This window comes from Rhipicephalus microplus, chromosome X (genome assembly GCF_043290135.1).
Source record: "Rhipicephalus microplus isolate Deutch F79 chromosome X, USDA_Rmic, whole genome shotgun sequence".
NCBI lineage: Eukaryota > Metazoa > Arthropoda > Arachnida > Ixodida > Ixodidae > Rhipicephalus > Rhipicephalus microplus.
In genome coordinates, this window is record NC_134710.1 from 262,198,472 (window position 1) to 262,221,413 (window position 22,942).

The following is a 22,942-nucleotide window of genomic DNA, read 5'->3' on the forward strand; positions in this document are numbered from 1 at the left end:
AACATGGCTTTTTCCACAGTGGCTTCGCCTGAGCGAGTCGAGGGAACATGAGTAAAGCACACTCCGTCGGCATCGTAAAGTTCATGCAGCGTCCAGCGCTTCCCGGGCATTTTGATTTCCATCACCGCAGCGACAGTCGCGGCCGCAAAGACTTCATTGCCATTCGAAGATTCGTCGACATCTGTCACCTCCGCAATCTCCCCACGCACCTTTTTCTGTTGTGGGACATCGTCATCGCGCTTCCTTTTTCGCTCATTTCTCTTCGAAGTGGGCTGCTTGCTCAGGTAAGCTGGTAGGTTTGGCAAAATTGTGGGGACTGCGTCCGAAGTGAGCGTAGGCGTCTCACGTGGAATGCGAACTTCCTCACCATTTATGCGGTGTACGTAGTCCCTCACAATAAAACGCTGCTCAAAATGGAGCTCACATACCGCGCAGTCCACGGTCAGCGCCTTAATTGTCTGCTCTATGAAGGTTCCTTTCCCACGTGGATCTTCGTTCCGGGTCTGCAGGTGCCTTGAATAGCGACAACTTCTTCGCGGTGTTAGTTCGCGTGTACCCTGTGCTGAATTCTGGAGCGTAGCAGTGATTGAGGCGTTGCTTTCCACTCATTGCCGCACGTGGCCACGTTCACATGAGAGTACACGCGTGGAACACAACCACACAGACCGAGCCACCAAGAACACCACTGAAATAAGACGGTCGCGTGTACGCACAAAACTGCTAGCTTTCAAGATGGATGTATGTGGATGTACCCTTTAGATGGAGTGCCATGGCGCAGAAGCAGCGTGCAACGAGGGATAAGTATCTCTTCATTTCTATGTGTTTGTGAACACCATTATTATTTCTTTTCTCTTCTAATCAATAATTAGCGTTGCGAGTACTGTAGGCGTGGGCCACGGGCAACGTCGTAGTGACGTTGACCACGTGAACGGGCTAGGCGGCTGTTTTGAAGAAGGTCGGGGCGTCTGGTTAGTTGTTAAAGAGCTAGAGCCGAACACGTAGGGGACCTAGTGAGAGGCTACTAGTGAAATTGAATACGTATGTGTGTGGTGTAGGCGGCAGCTTCAAACAGTTGTTGAGGTAGGAGAGTTAACGGAGGCGGCTGTATAGCGGGATTAGGGTTGAAGGTAGGCCTGTCGGGCACTCGGTCCGATGGTCGGGCGGGCAATGGCTAAGGAGGCTAGAAAAATCACGAGCGAGGGTGAGCTGGTGCAGTGCGAAGAAGGCAAGCGCTGGTGCTACTTAGATGAGACAGCATTCACGAGTTTGGCCGACGCGCAGAAGGCGAGCTTCGTGTGCAGGCTGTGCGGGGCACTGAAGGCGGCCGTGCAGCGCATGGAGGCTAGCATCAAGGGGCTTCAGGGGGAGCTTAGGACGGAACGGGAGCAGAGGATAGCACCCCAAAAAGAGCTCGGAGCGTCGCGTGAGCAGGAGGAGGCTACCGCCAGCCTATTAGAGCAAATGAAGGGCGACCTTCGAAAAGAAAAGGAAGGGTGTACCAAGCTAAAGCAGCGAGTAAGGGAGCTAATGGCGCTTTGCCCCGGCCCCGAGCGGTGTGAGACGGAAGGCGTGGTTAGCGGAGAAGGCGACAGGCGGGAAGGAACAGGCGAGAAGGGACGTCAGGGTGCCGCAGTGTCTGGCCACAGCACGGAGGCTCCGAGAACATACAGCTTGGTGGTGCAGCAGTCTTCAAGCAGGGCAGAAACACAGGACAGGCGTCAGAGAAACAGGTGAAGTAAACAGGGGTGCCATCACAAACAGGAAGCCAGCGATTGGAGTGTAAAAGGGTTCTAGTGGTGGTGGACTCTAACGTGGCCAGGGTTAGGGATGGCGTTTTCAAGACAGTGAAGGAGGATGGGAGAGTCAGGGTGGAGGCACAGTCAAGGAAGAGCATGGTGAATGCACTGGCCAAAGCTCAGGAGATTGTAGAAAACAGCATGGAGGGCGAAAATCTAGTCATTATTCATGCGTGAAGCACATTCAGTGCTTCACGCATTATTCAGTGTGAAGCAGAAACAACATGGGAGGCAGGAAGGTTGCAGTCAACGATAGATTACGCACTGATGTCACATCATCATCATCATCATCATCAGCATCATCATCATCATCGTCATCAGCAGCAGCAGCAGCAGCAGCAGCAGCCTGACTACGTCCACTGCAAGACAAAGGCCTCTCCCATGTTCCGCCAGTTAACCCGGTCCTGTGCTTGCTGCTGCCAATTTATACCCACAAACTTCTTAATCTCATCTGCCCACCTAACCTTCTGTCTCCCCCTAACCCGCTTCCCTTCTCTGGAAATCCAGTTAGTTACCCTTAATGACCAGCGGTTATCCTGTCTTCGCGCTACATGCCCGGCCCATGTCCATTTCCTCTTCTTTATTTCAACTATGATATCCTTAACCCTTGTTTGTCCCCTGATCCACTCTGCTCTCTTCTTGTCTCTTAAGGTTACACCTACCATTTTTCTTTCCATTCCTCGTTGCGTCGTCCTCAATTTAAGCTGAACCCTCTTTGCTAGTCTCCAGGTTTCTTCTCCGTAGCTAAGTAGCAGCAAGATACAGCTGTTATATACCTTCCTCTTGAGGGATAGTGGCAATCTACCTGTCATAATTTGAGAGTGCTTGCCGAATGTGCTCCACCCCATTCTTATTCTTCTAGTTACTTCAATCTCGTGGTTAGGCTCTGCGGTTATTACCTGCCCTAAGTAGACATAGTCTTTTACAACTTCAAGTGCACTATTACCTATCTCGAAGCGCTGCTCCTTTCCGAGGTTGTTGTACATTACTTTCGTTTTCTGCAGATTAATTTTAAGACCCACCTTTCTGCTCTCGTCATACAACTCCGTAATCATGAGTTGCAATTCGTCCCCTGAGTTACTCAGCAATGCAATGTCATCGGCGAAGCGCAGGTTACTAAGGTATTCTCCATGAACTCTTATCCCTAACTGTACCCATTCTAGCCTTCTGAAAACCTCCTGTAAGCACGCGGTAAATAGCATTGGGGAGATTGTGTCCCCCTGCCTTACACCCTTCTTGATTGGTATTCTGTTGCTTTCTTTATGAAGCACTATGGTAGCAGTTGATGCCCTGTAGATTTCTTCCAGAATGTTTATATATACTTCATCGATGCCCTGATTCCGCAGTGTCTGCATGACGGCTGATATTTCTACTGAATCAAACGCCTTCTCGCAATCTATGAAGGCTATGTATAGTGGTTGGTTATACTCTGAGCATTTCTATATTACCTGATTGATAGTATGAATGTGGTCAATTGTTGAGTAGCCTGTTCGAAATCCTGCTTGTTCCTTTGGTTGATTGAATTCTAATGTTTTCTTTACTCTGTTAGCAATTACCTTTGTAAATAGCTTGTATACTACAGAGAGCAAGCTGATCGGCCTGTAATTCTTCAACTCCTTGTCATCTCCTTTCTTATGTATTAAGATAATGTTAGCGTTCTTCCAAGACTCTGGTACCCTTCCCGTCAGGAGACACCTCGTAAACAGGGTGGCTAGTTTTTTTAACACAATCTGTCCCCCATCTTTCAGCAGATCTGATGTTACCTGATTCTCACCAGCAGCTTTGCCTCTTTGCATGCTCTCTAAAGCTTTTCTGACTTCTTCTATCATTACTGGTGGAGTTTCATCTGGGTTACTGCTAGTTCTTATAGTATTAAGGTCATGGTTGTCGCGGCTACTGTACAAATCTCTGTAAAACTCCTCCGCTATTTTAACTATCCTATCCATATTGGTAGTTATTTTGCCTTCTTTTTTCCTTAGTGCATACATCCGACTTTTGCCTATCCCAAGTTTCCTTTTTTTCACTGCTTTGACGCTTCCTCCGTTTTTCAGAGCGTGTTCAATTCTCTCCTTGTTATACCTTCTTACATCGCATACTTTACGTCTATTAATCAACTTCGAAAGCTCTGCCAGTTCTATTTTGTCTGTTGTACTTGACACTTTCATGATTTGACGCTTCTTAATTAGGTTCTTCGTTTCCTGGGAAAGCTTGCCAGTGTGCTGTCTAACTACCCTGCCTCCAACTTCCACTGCACACTCCGTAATGATACTCGTTAGATTATCATTCATTGTATCTACGCTAAGGTTGGTTTCCTCACTAAGAGCTGAGTACCTGTTCTGCAGCGACACTCTGAATTCCTGTACTTTCCTTCTCAGTGCTAGCTCATTGATTGGCTTCTTGCGTATCAGTTTCTGTCGTTTCTTCTTGAAGTCTAGGCGAATTCGAGACCGTACCAGTCTATGGTCACTGCATCGTACCTTGCCAACCACTTCCACATCCTGCACGATTCCTGGGTGTGCACTCATTATAAAGTCTATTTCGTTCTTATTTTCACCATTAGGGCTCCTCCATGTCCACTTGCGGTTTTCTCGTTTTCGGTAGAAGGTATTCAAAATCCGCAAATTATTGCGTTCTGCGAATTCTACTAGTAGCTCTCCTCTGGCGTTTCTAGTACCGATGCCATAATCTCCTACTGCCTGGTCTCCAGCCTGCTCCTTTCCTACCTTTGCATTAAAGTCGCCCATCACTATAGTATACTGTGTTTTTACCTTACTCATTGCCGATTCCACATCTTCATAGAAGCTTTCAACTGAAGCGTCATCATGGCTGGATGTAGGCGCGTAAGCCTGTACTACCTTCATCTTGTATCTTTTATTCAGTTTAATTACAATACCTACCACCCTTTCATTAATGCTATAGTATTCCTCTATGTTGCCAGCTATGTTTCTGTGAATTAGGAACCCCACTCCCAGTTCTCTTCTGCCAAGCCCCGATAGCAAAGGACGTGCCCATTCTGTAGCACAGTATTGACCTCATCTGTCCGCCTAACCTCACTGAGCCCTATCATATCCTATTTAACACCCTCTAGCTCCTCGAAAAGTACAGCTAGACTTCCCTCACTAGATAAGGTTCTAGCGTTAAACGTTTCCAAGTTCAGATTCCAATGGCTGCCTGTAGTCCAGAGATTCTTAGCACCCACTGCTGCATTGCAGATTTGACCGCCGCCGTGGTCAGTTGCTTCGCAGCTGCTGCGACTGAGGGCCGTGAGTTATTTGACGTATGCATGTGGGAGGTAGTGGCCAGATACTGCACCAGGGTGGCCAATCCTTCTCTGGTGAGGGAGTGCGTTCCCGGCGGTGGTTACCGGTGAGGCCACACCCCAGGCCTCTTAATGCAGTTCCATCAACACGCGGATATTTTTTTTCCGGTTGGAGGATAACTCATTGCCTAAAAAACGTCCACTGTAGGTCACATAGGATGTCACACATGTCACATAGTATGTATGATAAGCTCAGGGGAATGCACATAGATGAAGGTGGCTCCACAAGTCTGGGTAGTGATTACAAACGTGTCAAGCTAAGTTTTGGAAGAGCGGAAAGTGGAAAGAGGACAAGATGAGCAACTACAGGAAAGTTTTCATTCAGAAAGGCAAATAGAAATTGCTACTAAACAAATTGAGAAAGTAATCACTGAGGATAATAAAATTGTGTGGACATACACAAATCTAATTAGACTCTTTGGGCTAGAGCTTGCGAAGGCACGTGACAAGTCACCCCGGAAAAGAAGACACAAGCCCAAGAGCTGGTGGAATGAGGAAGTTAAGAGAGCCATAGCAAAACGTCAGGAAGCCTCTAAGGAACACAGACATTCTAAGCAACGGGGTGAACCGACGGATGATGTAGAAAGAAAATGGGAAATCTTTCTTACCTCTAGAAGGAAAGCATCCCTCCTGATCAATGAAAAGATTAGAAGAAAGGGTGCTCATTAGCTGGCAGAAGTACATAAAAAGGACAGAAAGACAGCTGCGAAATTTTGGAACCATCTAATCTCCCTAAGAAATGAAACAAACCTAGAGCAGAGGTTTATAACTACAGCTCAAGGTGCTAGGCTAGAAGGGGACGAAGTTATTGAATATATAAGAACAAGGGTGACAGAAAAATTTCAACAAAGAAGTGCCTTATACACCACAATAGCCAGAGATGGATCAAGTGGCACAATGGCTCCATTTTCACAACGAGAGTGCACGGGAAAGGGCTGAGAAGAGGGTTCCAAGTGGTACATCAACAGGCCCAGATGGCATTCCAATTATGCTGATAAACACATTGGGTCCGAAGTCTAAACAGCCTTTGAGAGAGGCAGTGAGCAAAACAATAATCGATGGTGGAGTTCCTGATGGATGGAAACTTAGCAGGATGAGCATGATCTATAAAGGAAAAGGGGACAAAGATGACATAAACAACTACCGTCCTATAACAGTGGCATCAGTGGTCTACAGGCTGGCGATGCAGATTATAAAGGAAAAACTGCAGGCATGGATAGAGGATGAGGGGGTGCTGGGGGAACTGCAAAATGGGTTTCGGAAACACAGGAGGTTGGAAGACAATCTGTTCTCACTGACGCAGTGCATCGAAATAGCAGAAAAGGAACTCAGGCCCCTGTGGCTAGCGTTTTTGGATATCAAGGGAGCGTATAATAGTGTGGTTCAAGAGGACTTGTGGGGAATACTAGACACACTGGGTGTGGAAGATGGAGTCACTGATCTTTTAAACGAAATCTATGAAAGTAACAAGGTAGTTATAAAGTGGGAAAAACAGGTATCCAAGCCCACAGAAGTGAAACGGGGACTTGGGCAGGGGTGTCCACTGTCACTCTTGTTATTCATGATGTACCTACAAGGATTAGAGGCCAAATTAGAGGGAAGTGGACTTGGCTTCAACCTCACTTTAGTCAAACAAGGAAAACTCATTGATCAGGCACTACCAGCATTAATGTATGCAGATGATATAGTGCTAATTGCCGACAACAAGGAAGATTTGCAGAGATTGATGGACATCTGCGGTAATGAGAGAGATAGGTTAGATTTTAGATTCAGTAAGGAAAAATCAGCAGTCATGATTTTTAATGATAACGAAGGTAGTGAGCTTAGAATACAGGAGGCCATGCTAGAGATAACAGATAAATACAAATATCTGGGCGTATGGATAAGCAATGGGACCGAGTACCTAAGGGAACACGACATATACGTAACAACTAAAGGTAACAAGAATGCAGCAGTGATGAAAAATAAGGCACTGTGGAATTAGAATAGGTATGATGTTGTGAGAGGAATATGGAAAGGGGTCATGGTTCCTGGGCTGACGTTCGGCAATGCCGTCTTGTGCATGAGATCAGAAGTTCAAGCAAGATTAGAAATTAAGCAACGTGGAATAGGTAGGCTTGCTTTAGGAGCTCACGGGAATACACCAAATCAGGAAGTACAAGGTGATATGGGATGGACATCATTTGAGGGCAGGGAAGCTAGCAGCAAGATAAAATTTGAGAAGTGAGTGAGAGAATTGGGGTAGGAGCATTGGGCTAGGAAGGTTTTCAGCTACTTGTACATGAAGAATGTCGACACAAAATGGAGGAAGAGAACCAGGAAATTGACTGGCAAGTACTTAGAAAACAGCAGGTGGCCAAACCAAAAAGAACTATCGGTTAAGAAGAAAGTGAATGAAATGGAGACTGACATGTGGAGAATTGGCAAGATTAAGAAGTCTGCACTAGAGATCTCTCGAACTTTTAAGCAGGAAATTGCCAAGGAAAGGATATATGATTATACTTGGGGTAGTTCTCTACTGTTTGAGGCCAGGGCGGGAGTATTGCGAACGACATATCGGGCCAAATACGAAGGGGTAGACACAGTGTGCAGTGCATGTGTAGAGGAAGAAGAAACTGCCGAACACTTGATAATGTTCTGTAAAGGGCTTCACCCTATAGTTCAGGATGATGGCGCAGAGTTTTTCAAAGCACTGGGGTTTAGGGACAAAGAGGGCAAAATTGACTTTAAACGGCTAGACTTAACTAGAAGGAGGTTATCTGTTTGGTGGCTAAAGTCAAGGCACGAGTGAAAATTAAACCCGTCACTGCAAAGTACGAATCCTCAACCTCACTATTTAAAAGAAAAAAACAAGATAAATCGAATGATTAGTTCACTAAGCATTACGGCTAGGTAGCCTTAGCCGCCGCCCAATCTGAAGGGTACAGCCAGAACCATCCATCCATCTATCCATCTATTCACTGTGACGCGCAAAGCAAGGCGGCGCTCCCTCCGCTCATCGCACTGAATTCTTCTAGTACACTGTAACAATGGTTAATGTTGAAGGCTTACATTATACGGTCTAATAACTCAATTAAAAACGTGTTAATTGTCAAATACGAATGTAATGGTAAATACAAACGCTTAATCGAAGCTTCCAGAGTGTTAACAATTCTTGATGGTTCAAAGAAAAAAAAAATGTTTACATCACGTGATCTTGCCGGCTGCCACGATATGCAGCGGCCACCCGAATGAAAGTGTGAGACTTTGGAAACGCATTTCAGGCGTATCGCAGGCTTTGAGGCCTAGAAAATCACCTAGAAATCACCTAGTTTCACCTAGAAAATCAGTGCTTTGAGGTTACCGCCTCGCTGTGAGCACTCCACATCAGTGTGACCTGAGTCAAGTCGGAAGATTCGTGACGCACGCATTGTGTAGCGCGTTTGTAGACGTGTGCACGCGGCAGCCGCCTTTCGTTTGTGAGAACACCCCCTTTTCGATGTCGCCTCGTGAAAGGAACCTTTCTCTAAAATAAGGTACCGTCTGTTTCATCGCCGATCCCCCACGGCGGGTTGCGCCAGGACACTAGGGAACAACCAACCAACCGTGGCTCTTAGTGAACGATGGCATACTCCGGGAAGAGCAATTAAGGCACCCACTGCAACAAAGATGGCCTTGCAGCCGGTCATCAGTTCGGTGCAGCGAATGGCCCTTTACGAGACCAACCTGGTGCGGCTCGCATTTTGCATTCCAATCACATGTGTGAATGCGTAATGCCTCCATCACCAAATGATTGTCACGATTGCCAAGTGTCTGCGCGAAAGCTACCACCGCGTGCCTTTTTAAGTGCATTCTTTCAATTGATTTTGTTCATTTGTAGTAAGTTGCGAGTACTGGTGTCATAGGTGCACTGTTGATGTGATTAAGCCCGATTGAGATCAAATTTTTCGGCATATTGGCGTCCTTGTGCAGTTTCCGTGAAGCAACCAATCATTAACAAGATATTCCATCCTGAGCAAGCCTGATCGCGATCAAAAGGGCCACTGTGTCGCAATTATTTGCTGGCGTGTTGCTTGTAGCGCTTCCAGTTTGTAACGGCTCTATGCATTGTGTGGAAAGCACTTTATATATGACTTCACAGAATCGGATCGGGGGGGGGGGGGGGTCACCCATGCTTAATATGTTCGGGTGTGCATCTGTGTACGTGTTATTATACGCATGCAAACTTTGAAAAATTTGAGGGTGGGGTGCATGACACATCCCCCTTTCCTATCTGGCTACACCAGTAAAGTGCTACATTTGAAGCGTGCGAAATGTAAACTTTTCACGTGTTCTAATCTGTTCCATGTGCAGATGTGCATTGCGTTCATGCCGTCTGGCACTTGTTCTCAGTTTTTATACTACTTTACAGAAATATTACTTAGTCGGCTCGAACAACACACAGACCAAGTTTCGTGTGTTGGAGATTGACAGGACGGAAACTAATAGGCTGCTTGTATTTGATGACAAAGTTTGTGAACTTTACAAATAGTTTTGTTGTACGACACGACTGAATGATAACTTGTTTGTCTTGATTAATGTCCCTGACATACTTCTAGGTGGAATACAACAATAGAGATATACGGGAATTTCTCAGTGAAATTAACCAAGGAAAACAGATGCCCAAAACTGGACAGAAGGGTAACTCTGGCCTCAACAGAACAGTGTCTGCATTTGGCATAGTTGGTAAGGTACCAATTCAGTATTAGTTTGGTTCAACACTGTTCAGACCAGTACTAGTAAAGCAATGGCATCACTTTCAGGTTTTGTGCGGCTTCTGGAAGGATACTACATTATATTGACCACGAAGAGGAGACGCATTGCCATTGTGGGGCATCACACAATTTACAAACTGGAGGACACGCGTATGGTCTATCTGCCAAACAACACTGACCACAGTGTTCATCCTGATGAAAACAGGTGGAGGGACATTTTAATCAGACGTGTTTTTCATTTATTCATTTTGTTCTCTACAAGATATATTTTTATTGCTCCCTCTGTTTTAGATATGTGAAAATTTTTCAGAATGTCGACTTGTCCAGCAATTTCTACTCTAGGTAAGCACCTTAGTTACTTTATGAGAAGGTCGATATGAGAAGATCGGTTAGTCACTGCAAATTAATAAGTGCATCGGCCTCCATGTGCAAAGTCATCCACTCTTTGGGTGAATTCAGTGCAGTGTGATAGCAGCGTGCATAAGTGCTGGCACAATGGTGCATCCACACACCAAAGTAATGCAGCACAGGGCCTTTGAGACAAGGCTTTGTGTCATTTTTTGCAGTGCACTGTGCCCGCTTTGTTGTAAAGCACACCTAAATCAGGGAATTCAGCAGCTGAACAACTGCTTTAACTGCTTTGATGAGGCATTCTTCTTGCACAAATAAAAAAAAACACACGAACAAACGTCTTGTAGTGACTTGAGTGGGGTGTTGATTAAGCCGCTTCATGGTTTTGTAATTGAGGTAATTGAACCAGTCAGCCAGCTAAAGGGTTTGGCCAGTGTCGTTGTGTGCTGCGAGCCCACGCCAAGTCTGGTCTGCTTCGTAACGAAATGAGCATTGTGATGCTGTAGATCACGTGAAGCCCTGTCTTGAAGAGACATTAAAGTAAATCAACTTGTGCTAATAGATTATTCTCGGCAAACTGTGCTGGCAATAATTTGGCCATTATAGGTATACTACTGGAAGAGAGAATGAAGGTGAAATTCTTTTTTTTTAAATTTTGCGCTGAAATCTCTGCACACAAAGTTCGGCATGATTCACATATTTCTAAGCATGTATTGATATCTTGGCTACATGGCCTGGGCAAATTTGGCTCGGGACCTGGAACTCTAGGTTTTTGGTCTCTTCAATGGAAAATGTAATTCATATTTTCTGATTGAGATCTACGTGTGCTCTAGTAAAAACCATCCAATCTTGTTATGTCATGGGGAAATTGGTTCTGAAACTTCAAGGTGGCGTGGCCACCTTCATATTTTTTTCCCACATTATCTCGCATCGTAAGCGTTCTCACAGCAAGGGTGGATGTTTTGGTATTGTAAAAGAGTATTTAGTAGTACTGAGAAATTATTTTTTGCTTTAGTGTCTGTTAAGGCCCTGTGTGCCTGCGTTGCTTCAGTTTGATGTGCGGCCACACATTGTGCCCTGGAACTCTGCAGTGTGTGACATGCTGCATTGTGTTCACACTGAGAATTGATGACTGTGCACACTGATGACTGTGTTTTATCATGTTTTGTATGGTAGAGGTTGTGATGCCGTAAATCTGTTTTTTTGCAGCTACACCTATGACCTGACACATACGCTGCAATACAATCTTACTCCACTTGCCTGCATTGTTCCCAAGAAACCAACCACTTTCAGGAGTGAACCGAAGACTCTCTGTCCTCGTCGAGGGTTTCTGAAGTGGAAGTAGCCGACACCTGAGACTTGCTTCCCATTGATGTAAGCTCGCACTTTGGAATAATACTAATACTAATCTAGGTGCTCATTACTGGTAGGAATCGGCATTTAATTAAACTGATAGTTAGGTGATTTAAAGCCATATTTTATGTAGGCATATGTTGGAAAGGGGTAGGTTGCTGCTGGAAAAAGGAAATATAGGGGTTTGGACCTGTTGTAATGTGGTTGCCGATGCTTATTGCATCTTTGTCAAGTTGTACCACCGTTTTGTTGTGTTTACTCTTAGACAAATTCATAAAATGAGTCAGGAACTCGTTTGACTTGTTAACATTCAGTCTGTGTTTTAATATTTTGTCATGATTATTTAGTTTATGCACAAAAGCTTGCTATCGTATTGTAAATTATTCAGTGTAATGCAGACTGTTGAATAGTTCTTACTGATGTCACTGTGTAACAATTGTATGCTTTTAACTTCTCTACAAAACAAGCATTATTTACTAATACAGCTTAACCTAATATTCTTGTTTTGTGACCATTTAAAAGCTTATCCTCCTTAGTTTGCTGTCTACATTTTCTTAGAGGTACACCTTATATACCGAAGTGCACAGCTCATACTTCCCAACTTCCACTTGCATGTTTAGTCTGCAAGCAATGTTGCTATCCTGGTAACTTTCGTCTTTACTTGGGTCTAGAAAGGCTCATGATCAGCCACATTGTGAACTGCTTTGTTGTGCATTACCATTGGCAGTGTAGTTAGTTTCATTTGTTGATGTACTGTTCAATATTGTCACGATGAATCACAGGTACTGGGGGTTTATTAAACCACCGAATAGCTAGCGCTGGGACGATGCGTCAGTCTTTGCTGGCTCTCGAGTCAGAAGAGACACGCAATCTTCTTTCTTTCCTCCAGATGGTAGAGCCGCTCTTGCAGTCGACCCACTACGTGTGGGTGGCATTATCCCCCCTTTCGAAAAGAAAAAAAAAAGTCCCAAAAGAGGGAAAGAAAAGTACATAGCACCACCCCGATGTTACGACATATGCACGTGAAAAAAAAAAAAATGGAAATTCGGATAAAGTAAAAGTAGAAATTAACGAGCGTTCCAATATAGGAAAAATCAGTGAACGAAGAAGCAAGTTCACAAAAATAAATAAATAACACAAACCACAGTGTACGGCAAAGAAAAAGTTACGAACAGCGCGCAATAAATGGTTTCATGCGCAACACATGAACGACATCTGGCCTTGGTCGTGTCCTGCTCCGTGCCTGCGATGTTGTGTCCGAAACCACTTCGTAGTTCACATCACTGACGCGGCGTAACACTTTATATGGGCCAAAGTACCGGCTCGGTAACTTTTCACTAAGGCCATGGCGGCGGACGGGCGTCCACACCCAAACTTGGTCTCCGGGGTTGTGAAACACTTCTCTGTGGAGGATGTTATAGCACCGTGCGTCTGCCTGCTGTTGCTGGCCAATGTGTAGTCGCGCGAGCTGCCGGGCTTCCTCAGCACGCTCTGCGAATTTATCGGTGTCAGTTGCCAACTCGTCTTCGTCTTGACATGGTAGCATAGAGTCCAGCATGGTCTGCACTTCGCGGCCGTAGAGAAGCCGAAATGGCGTGAATCGCATGGTCTCTTGCACGGCGGTATTATACGCGAAGGTCACGTAAGGTAAGATCCGGTCCCATGTTTTGTGCTATACGTCGATGTACATCGAGATCATGTCTGCGATGGTCTTATTCAGTCGCTCGGTAAGTCCGTTGGTTTGCGGGTGGTACGCAGTTGTTTTTCGGTGTCTGGTGTTGCTCAGTTTGAAAACGTCGTCCATAAGCTGTGCCGTGAATGCCGTCCCGCTGTCCCTTATTATACTGGAAGAAGCACCGTGTCGTAACACGATGTGGCGCATGAAAAATTGTGCTTCCTCAGAAGCCGTGGCTCGTGGGATCGCCTGCGTCTCAGCGTAGCGCGTCAAATAGTCGGTCGCAACGATCACCCATTTGTTGCTGTCCGCAGACAGGGGAAATGGCCCGAGAATGTCCATACCGACTTGGTCGAATGGCATGCAAGGTGCTTCAATGGGCTGAAGCAAATCAGCTGGCTTAACAGATGGTTGCTTTCGGCGCTGACATTCCCGACAGCTCTTGACGTATTTCTTGACGCTTGCCGAAAGTCCTGGCCAATAGTATCTATCGCTCACTCTGGCAAGTGTTCGTGAGTAGCCCAGATGACCGGATGTGGGTTTGTCATGGCAAGCGAAGAGGACGTCGTCTCGCATGTCTCGAGGAACCACCAGGAGGTAGGCACGGTTGTTCGAACGAGCGTTCTTCTTGTACAGCACACCGTCTCGGAGGCAGAACGGCGGCAACGAGCGGAATAAATGACGTGGTATAATCGTGCCCTGGCCCTCTAAATGATCGATGATCGGACGAATCTCTGCGTCATCCCGCTGCCGTTTGCTCAAGTCTGATGAGCTAATGGCGCCCAGGAAGCCTTCGTCTTCCTCTGCTTCCTGACTGACGACATGAAGGGTCTGCGTGACAGTGTGTCAGCATCTTCATGCTTACGGCCGGACTTATGGACCATGGTGACGTCAAATTCCTGCAGCCGCAAGCTCCACCGTGCTAGCCGTCCTGAAGGGTTGCGCAGGCTTGCCAACCAACAGAGGGCGTGGTGGTCCGTCACTATCTTGAAGGGATGACCATAAAGGTACGGGCGAAACTTGGTGATTGCCCACACGACTGCGAGGCACTCTTTCTCCGTATGGAATAATTCACCTCGGCACGGGATAGAGAGCGGCTGGCGTAGGCTATCACTCTTTCGATGTCCTCTTGATGGTGAACGCTCGAGCACCGCACCAAGCCCAACGTTATTAGCGTCAGTATGGACCTCCGTGTCAGCATCATCGTCGAAATGAGCGAGAACGGGTGCTGATTGCATGCGCTGTCGCAGTTTATCAAAAGCTGCTTGTTGCTCGTTTTCCCAGACAAACGACGTGTCGTCCCTTGTGAGACGAGTCAGAGGTTCTGCTGTCTGTGAAAAGCCATGATTGAACCGGCGATAGTAGGCGCACAAACCAAGAAAGCGCTGGACGGCTTTCTTATTGACAGGAGCTGGCAATTCGGCAACAGTGGCAAGCTTGTCTGGATCAGGCCGGACTCCTTCGGCGCTAACTATATGTCCAAGAAATTTTAGTTCTTCATAGCCGAAGTGGCACCTCTGTGGCTTTAGTGTGAGGTCCGCTGATCGGATAGCCTCCAGCACGCTGCGCAGGTGGTGAAGGTGCTGCTCGAACGTGGCAGAGAAGACCACCACATCATCAAGGTAGACAAGACAAGTCTGCCACTTGAGCCCTGTGAGGACAGTGTCCATCATTCGCTAGAAAGTTGCCGGCGCTGAACACAAGCCGAAAGAGAGTACTCGAAATTGGTATAGGCCATCTGGAGTCACGAAGGCTGTCTTCTCGCGGTCTCGCTGATCTACCTCGATTTGCCAGTACCCGCTTTTGAGATCGAGAGAAGTGAAATAATGGGCACGACGAAGTCTATCCAGCGAATCGTCGATGCGCGGCAGCGGGTACACATCCTTTTTGGTCACGTTGTTAAGCTTTCGGTAATCGACGCAGAAGCGTAGCGACCCGACCTTCTTCTTGACAAGCATGACTGGAGATGACCACTGGCTGTTGGATGGTTCGATAACGCCATCGTCAAGCATCTCGCGAACTTGCGTACGTATCGCTTCATGTTCTTTAGCCGACACGTGGTAGGGGTGCTGGTGTATTGGGTGTGCGTCCTCGTAGGTGATGATCCTGTGTTGAGTGATGGACGTTTGGCGGATCTTTGAGCACCTTGCGAAGCAAGACCTGTACTCGAACGAGAGCGCTCGCAGCGCAGTCTGGTTATCGGTGGACAGAACAGGATTGATGTCAATGTTGCTCGTTGACGTGTCTGCGTTATCGACTATTTCTGACGTCAGACAGTCGGTTACGTTTGCTACTTCGTGGGCAAATGCTACCGAAGTGCCACGGAAAGGTGTCGATGCTCGTTGCTAAAGTTGGTAACGAGCAATTCAAATCGGCCATCACGAACGTGTATTACACTTCTCGCTACACAGATGCCTTGCTGCAGGAGGTGTTCTAAATTTGTCTCGGCCACCACATCGCCATCGCTCAAACCACAGCATGTTACGTCGACTAGAACACTTGCTCAGGGAGGAAGCGTCACGCTCTGTTCAGAAATATGGAGTATGTCGACACGCCTTCCGTCATCCTGCACTTTGATTGCTCGCTGGGCTGAGAACGTGACGCGGCGCTCTTGCAGATCAATGATAGCTCCATTTTCCTGTAGAAAGTCAACTCCCAGAATGACGTCACGGGAGCATTCACACAGAACAAGGCAGCTTGCTACGAATGTAAAGCCTTGAATCTGTACTCTAGTTGTGCAGACGCCCTGTGGAGTAACGACATGGCCACCAGCTGTCCGAATCTGCGAGTTATGCCACGGCGTGATTACTTTCTTCAGCTGCGTTCTCAGTTTCCCGCTCAGTATAGAATAGTCTGCGCCGGTGTCCACTAACGCATTAACTACACAACCATCAATTGTCACTGCTATGTCGAGTGAAAGCCGGCTATCCTTTACAGCTGCAGGTGATGTCGTACCAGTTCTGTACGGTTCTGCGTCAATAGGAGGTCTTCAGCGCTTCGACGTTCAGCGACCCCGCCCCCAGAGGTCACTTTGGCTAGTTTTCCCCGCGGCAACTAGGAGATCGTGCGGTAGAATATTGTTGGGGCGTTGATGAAAATCGCCTCGGTGATGGCGAGCCCGACAGACGGTAGTGCATGCTGCTGGGAGAGGTAGTTTTCGATGTCTCGTGGTCTCTGGCCGTAACGGGGTGGCGGCGAGTACGCAGAGAAGCCGCGAAGCCCAAGACGGCGATATGGGCACTGGCGGTACAAGTGATCAGCTTCTCCGCAGTGAAAGCATAGAGGCCGGTGATCGGGTGTGCGCCAGACATCAGACTTCCGAGGAGACGAGTGCCGATCGTCGATGTACTGGACCGGTTGCACCGAACGATTGGCGACAGAAGCACCACGGGCAAAGGGCAGGGGCGGTGGCGTGTACGTGCCTTCGTAGTATGGTATGTGCTGCGCTGACTCGAGTGAAACTGCAGGGACAGGATGAACGAACAATGGCGGCGATGTAGCAGGGCGTTTCAAGGCTTCCGCGTAGGTTGTCCCACGGCGGTATTCAGCAGGAGCTGACGCAGTTGTATCAGGAGGCAAGGTGTCCCGGAGGGCCTGGTGCAGCTCATCCTTCATCACAGTTGCAATAGAGCTAACCGTAGGATGAGGTGTTACACCAGCCTTTTGCAACTCTTCACGTTCGATATTACGGATAAGTTCACGTAAGGAGTCATTGCTGGTCCCAGCGGCGGTCAAAATGTCAGCAGTGGACATGCCACTGACTTGCCTGTCATATTAGTTTGATCGCTGCTGCAGCATTTTTTCCATTGTCACAGCTTCGGACAAGAACTCCGCGACTGTCTTCGGAGGGCTTGGCACGAGGCCGGCGAAAAGCTGGTCCTTGACACCGCGCATCAAGTGACGCAACTTCTTGTCCTCCGTCATTCTTGAACCTGCTCGTCGGAAGAGGCGCGTCATGTCTTCGGTGTACGCGGTCACAGTTTCGTTTGGGGACTGGACGTGGGCAAGAATAGCTCGTTCAGCTCTTTCTTGGCGGTCAGCGCTGGCATATGTCTGCACAAGTCTACGAGAGAATTCGGGCCACGTCGTCAGCTGCTCCTCTCGATTTTGATACCAAGTGCGTGCCCCGTCTTCGAGATAGAAGTAGACACGACCCAGTTTCGCCGCGTCGTCCCACTGATTCAAGGTCGCTACACGCTCGAAGTCCGCCAACCAGTCCTCAACGTCCTCGCGCTCTGTACCATGGAACGTCGCCGGTGCCCGTGGGCTTTCTAACGTATAACGGTTCGACGACATGTTTCCCGTGCCGGTTGGCAAGGTTTGTACCGAAGTGCTGGTCATGTTTGTTGACGTGGTGGGAGCAGTATCGTCGACTTCCGGAGGCAATCCCCTGATTCGGCGGCTGGTCCGATGCACGGGAGTATTGACTGGCACTGGACTCGTATTATGGCTTCCTGGGGGTGATCTGTAGCATCCGTGAGACTACCCAGCACCTCCACCAATTTGTCACGATGAATCACAGGTACTGGGGGTTTATTAAACCACCGAATAGCTAGCGCTGGGACGATGCGTCAGTCGTGGCTGGCTCTCGAGTCGAGAAGAGACACGCAATCTTCTTTCTTTCCTCCAGATGGTAGAGCCGCTCTTGCAGTCGACCCACTACGTGTAGGTGGCAATATATACTGGCTATGTTGTGCACTTCCATTGGTAATATAGACAGTGTTGTATTGGATGATGTACTAGCTTTATGTGTCATAGCCAGTGATGTCACAGAAAGCACATGTGCTCTCCATTCTACATTCAATATGTATATTACTTTAAACCTCTCTGATACCCATTAATGAATGTATCTTATTGTAGAGCTGTTTGTGCATGTGGCCTTGGTATTCTGGATGGAAATGGAGCTTGTAAGGCAAAAGAGCGTGCAAGTAAATGTAAACGATTTCAGGCGCTTTGGCACTGTTTCGCTCTCTAATAGATTACAGACATGACTGCTACCGTAATATGATCTGTCAACTGCAGATGCATTGTTTACAGCATTCAAACATGGTTATAGTCCTGTGATAGCATTCATAAAATTCGATATCATTCCAGGATGCCTACAAGCCTGCGTACAAACTACCTGGAAGACGATTTCAAAGTGTTCGCAAAGAGGCCAGCATTGAAAATTCATCAAACATTGTGTGCAGTAACTTGTCTGATGGTGAGTATAAGCTTATAGTCCAGGGCCTGACGAAACGCTATCTGGCTAGAGGCATACATTTTGCGTCAATGAACAAACACTTGCCAAAGTTTCTATGAAAAATGAATTTATGGTGTTTTAAGACTGTTGTGGGCCTTTTGTTCACATGCAAGTTAAAGAAGTTGGGCCATGCTAGCTAATAGGAATCATTATAATATTATAAACCCTGTTTTCTAGCGAAACGTGGGCCAGTTCAGAGCAGGGCACGTTTCATAGCTAGGGGACGGCGTCACAAGGCATAAATTGTGGATATGCAGACATCCTTCATAGGCTTGTCTAGCTCATAATTCAATAGTTGTACAAAGTACAGCACAAGCATAATGCACAATAGTAACCATGCAGTTTGACTATATATAGCATGTAACTCTTTTGCGTTGAGTGCTGTGCATGTGAAGTGAGCTCAAGGGGGTGCGAAGGTGAGCTTCTTAGTACAGGTGTATAAAAAAAAACGGTACTATGAAAACACTGACGAGAAAAGAAAGGAATAAGACAGGATGAGCTGTCATACGTCAAATCTGCGCTTTTATATTGCTGTTTTCTTCGATGGCTGTGAGCTTGCACGTCCATAACGTTTGAAGAAGTCTCTTGCATAAATAGAACTTTTTGTTGGGCTAGTTGGTGCATGTTTTACGAAGAGAGTAAGGCACAAATGAGGCAAACACAAGAAGAGACATGAACGAATGTCCCTGGTTCCTCCATGTCTCCCCTTGTGCTTGTCTCGTTTGTGCCTCAATCCCTCTGTAAAAAGTCTCTTACACTGAGCTTCTGTGTTTCAGGCATGTGCTTTGCTGGACGCACAAAGCCTAACTGGAGGTACGTGTGGAATTCTTACCTCCTGGAACCTGTGGAACTGCACACAGATTGGCTTCTTTATGTTACACATGGTTTTGTTGGTCAGACCAGTATCCTTTTGTGTGACAGGGTGGTAGGCAGAGGCCTTCACTGTGAACATTTTTCAAAATGTAGTTGCCCCGGAATCGTTAGATTCTGTTGTTAAGCATACTTACATGCTGATGTGTTTGTGCACTAATAAGTGTTTGTCTCATCCCCAGCATAGTGCTGCTTAGGCTGACAAAAAAAAATGTTTTATATGGTTTTCTGTTATGGACAAATATCCATGCTAGTTTTTAAATTGTAAGCCTTTTTGTTGTTGCCTTTAACATTGTGCCCCAGATATTAGTGTGTATGGCCGTCCCATATATCTTACTCTCATCGCCCGTCGTTCCCAAAAGTTTTCAGGAACAAGGTTTCTGAAGCGGGGTGCCAACTGTGAGGTTAGTGAGCCTATAAAAACCTGTTCTTGCTTTTTCAAAGCCTGCAAATCGACTGTCAATGCTGGTGAGCCCACTATTTGAATGCACCACAACACATTCTAAGTGGTGCAGCCCGTTTAGTAATTTTTTTTTTTACATTTAATGCAGCAACATAGTAAGCTGCAAGTCAACTGAACATTCTTTTACAGACTGTATAGTATGGGCCAAAATGATATGGTGTCCAGTGGGCATATTTTATTAGAGTGTGAAACATTGGAAACAAAGAAGTGACCATTGTTAGGGCATTCTGTTAGCATTGCAGGGCTTGATTCCCATCCACAGTGACTGCATTCATATGGGGATGATATCAAGAAACAGCTCTCACTCACTGAAATTTAGGTGTATAATAAAGACTTTTGTGTTAAAGCAGCAGGTAATAAAGTCATCGTCAAAAAATGAGGAAATGTTGAACCAAATATTTTATAATCCATCAGTAGAATGCCAAGATAATATTGTAATATTTAATTATTTCTTTAGTTTATTGTATCATATGCAATGTGGAACTGTAAATGTCCTTGACAGTACAACTTAAACCAAAATACGTTCAATCAGGTCTCTGTATAGCGATGGTGCTACGCATGCAGAAGCCTATGCACTGATGACTTTTTTTGCATACTGCGCCTGTGAAATGTCAATAAATAACCCTGATGTAAACATTGCACACTGACAAGCATGTTGTGCTGAAAATTAACCCAGAGCTTCCAGCTATGATGGCTCTAAATAAGAACCCTTACTACATTCTTCAAGCTGTAGCTTGTATTTTGGAAAAAAAATCATGGTAAATAACAAGTATTACAAGCACAGCACTGGCTCTACTTTCTTAATTGTTCATCTCAGTGTGGATGTCATTGTGATATAATTGTGAACTTGGTTTCTTTGTAATTTCATCTGGCAGGGCGACGTAGCAAATGAAGTGGTAACTGAGCAAATCGTCCACGATTCCTCGGTGTCCTTTTTCACAAGTGGCAAGTTCACTTCATTTGTCCAAGTACGGGGCTCAATTTCTTTCAGCTGGTCACAGGACATCTCCAAGATGGTGCCTAAGCCAGCCATTAACTGTACGTCACAACTTTGACTCATATTTTTGTAACAGAGTTGATGTGATGAAAGTGTGGTCACTGCATGCTGACTTGGCAGCGGGTACTTTTTCAAGCAACGATCAAGTTCATTCACATTGTTTAAAGCTAATTGCTTTGAAATTTTATGTTAGCATAACTTGTAACACAAGCATATATCACTGGTTAACGCATACTATTTAACCGACCTTGACAAAGCTGCAAGGCAAGCAATTTTCCTATGTTCTTATTGACATGCTTGAAATAGTATCTGAGCATACAACGCGTACCTCTGTGGTTAGCAGATATGACGCAAATCACTGGTTATAGAGATTTTTTCAATGCATAGCCTCATGTGAGGCATCATGCTGAAAAGCGAAGCAGGTTCTCAAAATTTTGTGTTCTGCATTTATTTCCAACGACTAGTATCTCAAAAATGTTTAAGGTTGCTAAGTTATTGTGACATATCTGCTCCTGTTATTTTAAGGTAAGATTTTGCAAATAGGATCCTCTATACCGGCACTGTGTTCTTGTTTTTTTTTTTTGGGGCATTTAAAAATTTTTTAGCAGTTGGGCTCTAAGTGAGTTGTGCAATCACTGCATCTGTGTGTGCAGTGGACCTGGTCGACCCATACTGTTTTGCGGCGGGTCGTCACTTCAACTTGTTGCTGAGGCAGTATGGTGTGCCCGTCGTCGTTCTCAATTTGGTGAAGAAGCGTGAGAAACGCCGCCATGAGAGCCTCCTAAGTGACCCCTTCTTAGACAGCATCGATTACCTTAACCAGTTCCTCCCTCGTTCACACCACATTGCTAACCTAGCCTTCAACCTGGCTAGAAACAACAAATTGTTAGTATATTTCCTCTGCACTTCATTGCCTAATTTTTTTAATAAACCAGTTGCCAAAGTAGTACTTGCAAGGCTTCATAAAGTTCAAAGCTGTTTAGAATTAATCTCCAAGCCAAATGGCACTTAATATTTTAGAGGGTCTTAAGTAAACATGAAATTCAGCAGACCCTTCTTTGTTTCTTGATGTCCCTGCATACTAGTTATGCAGATATATAGAGTAGGTGTGGCCAATGCCTCCTAGAAAAATACTGTGCCTGAGACATCGCCAGTTTGGCCATTAGAGGAACGCTTCCACACATTTTGAACGGGTGCTGTGCGGTGCTGCTAGCGACTGTATCGCTGAAGCCGGCAAGAACTACATTGTCGGCAACATTGTGTCAATAAAGCAACACAGCTGGCTGCTTCGTGCGGGCAGTTGGTTGCGCGTTGAAGGAGCGCCAGTTCAACAAATGCCAGTCATTTCTTTACAAAAAGCTCGGCCTTTCGCGATGGGGGTTTCAAGCAGCTTTGCGGCAGTGTTTCTGTTGGTTACTCTTTAGCGCACACTACAGCAATACATGTTTGTGCCCAGACATCTCTCGCAATCGCCTTGAGTCACTGGTCACGCAAGTAGCTCTCCGAAGGTATTTTCAACTCTTTTTTCTTATGCTTTACGAGCATTTGGGCACGGAGCAAAACTGTATTTCTCAGCAAGGTGAACACACGGCTCGAAAACACATCACTTTTTCTATGAATGCATGAAATCAAGGCAAAAAAAGCTCGCCAAGAATGGGCATTGTTACTTTTTTTCTAGTGCGTTAATTTCTCTTGGTGCATGTTTATTTCCGCTGTTTTCAACCTGTTGACAATGTCGCGTTGCTAGTGTGTTCGAGATGCATTTCGTTGCGCTCTAGTTTGATCTACTTGGTTGGTTTGAACAACACTGGCATTCTTTCCACTGACGCACGTCGTTATGTCTGCTTGAGTTATCAATGGCTTCGCTGCAGGTTGAGTGACTGTATCGGGTGGAAAGGAGGAAAATGGAAAGTGTAGAGCAGCGTTTTTGCAGCTCACGTCGCAGGCGTAGTCTTTTTTAGGAGGCATTGGTGTGTCATATACAACATTCAATATCTTTATCTTGTATTGTAGGGGCCTTGAATGCGGTGAGTGATGTTGATGTTCGCAAATTTACTACTGCAGCATCTGAGATGCACTTGAAGTGTAAAAAATGCAAGAAAGGAGTATATTTGTCTGCACCATTTTTTTTAATTAGTTTGTT

General features: G+C 46.0%; 1 pseudogene; it reads left to right on the forward strand.

Moving 5' to 3' along the window:
- LOC119162245 (polyphosphoinositide phosphatase-like) overlaps positions 1–22,942 on the forward strand; it is a 61,505-nt pseudogene that overhangs the window by 27,309 nt on the left and 11,254 nt on the right.